Genomic DNA, 6,797 nt, shown 5'->3' with positions numbered 1-6,797 from the left:
GAACATAAATGACTTGATGGAGCTGAAAAACACAGAAGGAGAACATTGGGAGAAATGCCTCATGTAGGTGATAGAGGGATGGAGGCAGAAAACCACCATGGCATGTGTGTACCTATGCAACAATCCTGCAAGATCTGCACATGCACTTCAGAGCTTAATAAAAACAAAACAAACAAAAAGAAACTCCTGACCATGGCAAGAGAAATCATAGGAAAAGTGAAGAGAAATAGATCATTAACGCCAAGGACTCAGTTTGAGAATAGATTGTCCCTTACTTTCAGGGAAGTAACAATGTACAGTAATCTAAGTAAGGTTTATTGGTCCCCAAATAGGGGGCTTCCTCTCTGGAACCTTTCCTGAGAGCCAAATTTCAACATGGGATACTAATTCCCTGAGTCTAGTCTTACAAAGAAAGTCTTTCTAATCCTATGTTGGAAAGACATGGAAGAGCAAGGGGCATAATTAGTAAAATTTGAATTGGAATTTATTTCCCAATGAAGTATTAAAAACAAACAATTTCGAGGTAACTAGAGCTTAGTTTTACCGAGCTCTTCTAAGCATTATAATATGTTACAAGATCGTGAGTTTTCAAATTAGAATGAGTAATTTAGTTCCTCTGACTTAAGTGCTTCAGAAGATATAAGAATGAATACATTTAACATCAATAGTCTCCACCTCTGAGATATGTGTAATCTTTACAAATATGAGTAATGTACGTGAAATATTATATAGAGAAATATTACAGTACACAATTAAATGCTAAATTAAAAGTGATATAGAAAATAAATACTATCAGTCCTTACCTAAATATATATTTTCTTCAGAATTTGAACACTGTTAAAGTGTGTTCTATAATCTCCTGTTGAATTGAAACATTTGATGGCAATATAATTATGTGAATATCACAACTACTGGATCTATTCTGTGTATTTTTGTGTGTTGTGTGTGATGTTTATAAATAAAAAACGGTCTCTAATTGGCTTTATAATAATGAGTGCTTAAATCAAATTATTTTTTCAGAAAAATAAAAACTATAATGCCTTTCAGTTCACATGACTTAAGTAATATTTGAGAAATAAAGACAGTTTTAAAGTTTATTGGTAAAATAAAGACATTAGGTCTAAATTAGGCAGGTCAGATATTAGGTTTGTTTGTAAAATGCTTTAAAGTGATAAACTGCTTCTTTTGGCTTTTAAAATCTGTTCAACTTACCTGCTTTGGAGTCATTAGATTCTAGGTAAGGTCTGGGAACATGTAGAGTTAGCCGTGCCCCCTGGCTATGCTTGAAAGAGTCAGACTTTATCTGCACTTGTGTCTGGTGTCCTAGGCTCCATACCTAGTACAAAATTAAAATCACCTACCTGCCAGGTTTTTCACCAAAAATAAAAATTGCTAAGAGTTAACATTGAAATATGTAATTGAGACTACTGAAAAAAGTTTTACATGGAAGCTTTGTGAAAAAAAGTGAAATGTGCTTTTAGTAAAAAATTATAAGGCATTAGAATGTAAATTTTTGCCAAATTCAGAAGGTTAAAATACTGTTTTAGCTTAGATACAATAAAGTTAAAGGTTTGAGCAAGTTGTCAAAGGTTTGTCAAATAGTCATCTTATAGAAGAAACACAGTGTGTGAAAACATTGGCTAAATTTAAAGGAGTTTTATTCAGTTTTTCCATAAATTGAACACTGGAATAAAAACACAACAGCGTTTTCTTAGAGCACTAATTTTGCTTTAATACAAATTTGTAAAAGGTTATCAAAAGTTTATAAGAGTTTCAACTTATGGTCAAACTGGTGAAGACTAGATGAATTTGTCTTTAAAGTTTTATTAAAAATTGGAGTTGACATTAATAGTACACCAATGCAAGAGTGAAATTTGACTGTCTCTCTTGAATAAGATTTTAACATAATATTAAAGAATAATGAAAGATTTCTGTCTTTCCTTAATAAACTACAGGAAAAAGAAGGGAAAGACACACATTGCTTGAAAAGCTAAGTCTTCTATGAATGAGTAAAGGCTTTTGCCTTTAAATATTTTTTGAATCGCCATTTTGGCTAAATGAATGACTTACTGGGACCTGGCATTTCATTTTATATCAAGTGTTATAAGCCTTTAATATATTTATATCAATATTAATATATTTGAAAGGCTTCCCAAAATCCAATTTCATCTTCAAAATTAAGTCTTTTTTACTTCTAAATTTGGGATGTGACAGACGACATTGAAGAACCCAAAAGAGAAGTATATGGAACTATTTGACATGTTGTTACATGAGAAGCACTGTCACAATAAGAAATATTTCACCTTCTTCAGATTATATTCTAATCCATGTTAATATATGTTTGAAAATTGTATGCAATTCCTAAAATTATAATATGTCAAAATATATGCTGTCAATTATAATTATTGTTTCCATGATAAATTGTAGACCACAGGAATTAACAAATTTTCTTGTCAATTGCATAACTATTTAACATCAGGTCCACAGTTAACTGCTTAATACCGGTGCAGTTTCTGAAAACTTCACAAGCACAAAATGTCCTAGAATGTGGTGTCTTTTAGGAGGTTCCTGAAAAAATAGAAAGACCCTGAAAAGAGCTCTTGAATACAGATTTCTGGAAACTTTAGAATCACATCATTTGTCAAACAATCCCATATACTTTAAGGACTGTGTATGATTTTCTAGAATTTTAATGAAAAGACTTACTTGTTTTTAAAACTCCTAACCAAGTAGAAGAAAAATTAATTGAATACCAAGAAAACACTTTGTCAGACTGTCATTCTAAATCAGCCAATACTGAAATTGTTTCTATATACAATTTGAATAAACTCCATGGTCTGTCAAGTTACCTATGACAACCAATCAGTTATGAGTACTATGAACCTAAATTGGAGAAACAACTGGTATTTAATGGGATATAAGTTCAATGTTAAGCATGGACTCATGGAGAACCAAGACAGCTGCCTTGTCCTTCCTGAGTCCATCCTTCAAGTTCTCCTTAAAGGAGAACTACAAACCACTGCTCAGAGAAACAAAAGAAGTCACAAACAAATAAAAAAATCCATGCTTATGGAAAGGGAGAATCAATATTATAAAAATGACCACATGGTTCAAACTCATGCTATCCCCATCAAGCTACCATTGACCTTCTTCACAAAATTGCCAAAAACTACCTTTATTTTCATATGGGATGAAAACACAGCCCGTATAGCCAACCAGAAAGAACAATGCTGGAGACATCATTCTACCTGACTTCAAACTATACTACCAGCCTACAGTAACCAAAACAGCATGATACTTGAACCAAAACAGCTATATAGACCAATGGAATGAGACAGAGACCTCAAAAATAATGCCACATATCTACAACCATCTGATCTTTGACAAACCAGACCAAAAATTAAAAAAGAGAAAAACCCAATGGGGAAAGGATTCCCTATTTAATTAATTGTGTTGGGAAAACTGGGTATCCATATGCAGAAAACTGAAACTGGACCCCTTACTTACACCTTATAGAAAAATTAACACAAGATGGATTAAAGACTAAAACAGAAGGCCTAAAATTATAAAAACCCTAGAAAAAAACCTAGGCAATACCATTCAGAACATAGGCATAGGCAAAGACTTCATGACTAAAACACCAAAAGCAATGGCAACAAATGTCAAAATTGACAAATGAGATCTAATTAAACTAAAAAGCTACTTCAGAAAACAAATTGAAACAAAACAAAACAAAACAATCATAAGGGTGAACAAGAGACCCACAGAATTGGAGAAAATTTTTGCAATCTATTCATCTGACAAAGGGCTAATATGCAGAATCTACAAAGAACTTAAATTTACAAGAGAAAAAAAACTCCATTAAAAAGTAGGCAAGGAATATAAACAGACACTCCTCAAAAGAAGACATTTATGAAAGCAAAAAACATATAAAGAAAAGCTCATCATCACTTGTCAGTTTAGGAAACCAATTCTTAAAAAAAATCAGAAAACAATAGAAGCTGGAGAGGATGTAGAGATAGGAACTCTTTTACATTGCTGGGAGTGTAAATAAGTTCCACCATTGTGGAAGACAGTGTGGCGATTCCTCAAAGATCTAGAAATAGAAATGCTGGGTATATACCCAAAGAATTATAAATTATTCTACCACAAAGACATATGCAAATGTATGTTTACTGTGGCACTGTTCACAATAGCAAACCTTGGAACCAACCCAAATGTCCATCAATAATAAACTGGATAAAGAAAACGTGGCACATATACACCATGAAATATTATGCAGCCATGAAAAAGGATGAGCACGTGTCCTTTTCAGGGACATGGATGAAGCTAGAAACCATCATTCTCAGCAAACTGACACAAGAACAGAAAAACAAACACCCCATGTTCTCACTCATAAGTGGGAGTTGAACAATGAGAGCACATGGACACAGGGAGGCAAACATCAGACACTGAGTCCTGTCAGGGTGGGGCCTAGGAGAGGGACAGCATTAGGAGAAATACCTAAGGTACATCACTGGTTGATGGGTGCAACAAGCCCTCACGGTATGTGTATACCTATGTAACAAACATGCACGTTCTGCACATGTACCACAGAATTTAAAGTGTATATATATATATATCTGCTTTTAATTATAAAGTGCTTAAAGAAAATCCTTTTGAATCTCTTACTACCACATCATAGCTGGGACAAACTGCTGATATTTTATTTATTTTTATTTATTTATTTATTTTATTTTAGGTGCATACTATATCTGGCATTTCTCCCCATGTTATGCCTCCCCCTCCCCTCCCTCCTCATGCCCCATTGTCTCTCCCCTAACCCCCCAACTGTCCCCTGTGTGTGATGCTCCTCTCCCTGAGTCCACATGTTCTCGTTGTTCAACACCCACCTATGAGTGAGAACATATGGTGTTTGGCTTTCAGTTCTTCTGTCAGTTTGCTGACAATGATGGTTTCCAGATTCATCCAAGTCCCTACAAAGGACACAAACTCATCATTTTTTATGGCTGCGTACTATTCCATGATGTATATGTACCACATTTTCTTTGTCCAGTCTATCATCGATGGGCATTTGGGTTGGTTCCAGGTCTTTGCGATTGTATATAGGGCTGCAATGAACATACATGTTTATGTGTCTTTATAGTAGAACCATTTATAGTTCTTTGGGTATATACACAATAGTGGGATTGCTGGGTCAAATGGAATTTCTATTTCTAGATCCTTGAGAAATCATCACACTATCTTCCACAATGGTTGAACTAATTTACTCTCCCATGAACTGTGTAAGAGTGTTCCTATTTCTCCAAATCCTCTCCAGCAACTGTTGTCTCTCAATTTTTTAATGATCACCATTCTAACTGGCGTGAGATGATATCTCAGTGTGGTTTTGATTTGCATTTCTGAAATGATCAGTGATGATGAGTATTTTTGCGTATGTTTCTTGGCCTCATATATGTCCTCTTTTGAAAAGTGTCTTTTCAAACCCTTCGCCTGCTTTTGATTGGGCTTGTTTTTTTCTTGTATATCTGTTTTAGGTCTTTGTAGATTCTGCATATCAGCCCTTTGTCAGATGGGCAGATTCCAAACATTTTTTTCCATTCTCTTGGTTGCTGATTCCCTCTAATGATGATTTCTTTTGCTGTACAGAAGCTCTGGAGTTTAATTAGATCCCATTTGTCTATCCTGGCTTTTATTGCCATTGTTTTTGGTGTTTTAGTCATGAAGTCCTTGCCTATGCCTATGTCCTGCATGGTTTTGCCTATGTTTTCTTCTAGTGTTTTTATGGTGTTTTTATTTTTAAATCTTTGATCCATCTAGAGTTAATTTTAGTATAAGGTGACAGGTAATGGTCCAGTTTCTGCTTTCTGCACATTGCTAGCCAGTTTTCCCGACACCATTTATTAAACATGGAGTCCTTTCCCCGTTCCTTGTTTTTGCCAGGTTTGTCAAAAATCAGATGGTTGTAGATGTGTGGTGTTTCTTCTTGGGTGTCTGTTCTGTTCCATTGGTCTATGTCTCTATTTTGGTACCAGTACCATGCTGTTTTGATTACTGTAGCCTTGTAGTATAGTTTGAAGCCTGGCAGTGTGATGCCTTCAGCTTTGTTCTTTTTTCTTAGGATTTTCTTGACTATGCAGGGTCTCTTGTGATTCCATATGAAGTTTAAAGTGTTTTTTTCCAGTTCTGTAAAGAAGGTCATTGGTAGCTTGATGGGTAACAGATTGAATCTATAGATTACTTTGGGCAGTATGGCCATTTTCATGATATTTATTCTTCCTAATGACGAGGATGGAATGTTTCTCCATCTGTTTGTGTCCTCTCTTATTTCGTCGAGCAGGGCTTTGCAGTTCTCCTTGAAGAGGTCCTTTACATCCTTTGTTAGTTGTATTCCTATGTATTTTATTCTCTTTGGAGCAGCTGTGAATGGGAGTTTGCTTTTGATTTGGCTCTCTGTTTGTCTGTTGGCATATAGGAATGCTTGTGATTTCTGCACAATTATTTTGTATCCTGAGACTTTGCTGAAGTTACTTATCAGTTTGAGAAGATTTGGGGCTGAGACTATGGTGTCTTCTAGATATACAATCATGTCATCTGCAAATAGAGACAGTTTGACTTCCTCCTTTCCTAATTGAATACCCTTTAATTCTTTTTCTTGGCAGATTGCTCTGGCTAGAACATCTAACACTGTGTTGAATAGGAGTGGTGATAGAGGGCATTCTTGTCTAGTGCCTGATTTCAATGGGATTTCTTCCAGCTTTTGCCAGTTCAGTATGATATTGGCTGTAGGTTTGTTA

The sequence above is a fragment of the Cebus imitator genome, unplaced genomic scaffold (genome assembly GCF_001604975.1).
Source record: "Cebus imitator isolate Cc_AM_T3 unplaced genomic scaffold, Cebus_imitator-1.0 Scaffold982, whole genome shotgun sequence".
Lineage (NCBI taxonomy): Eukaryota > Metazoa > Chordata > Mammalia > Primates > Cebidae > Cebus > Cebus imitator.
This window is presented reverse-complemented; position numbering follows the sequence as displayed.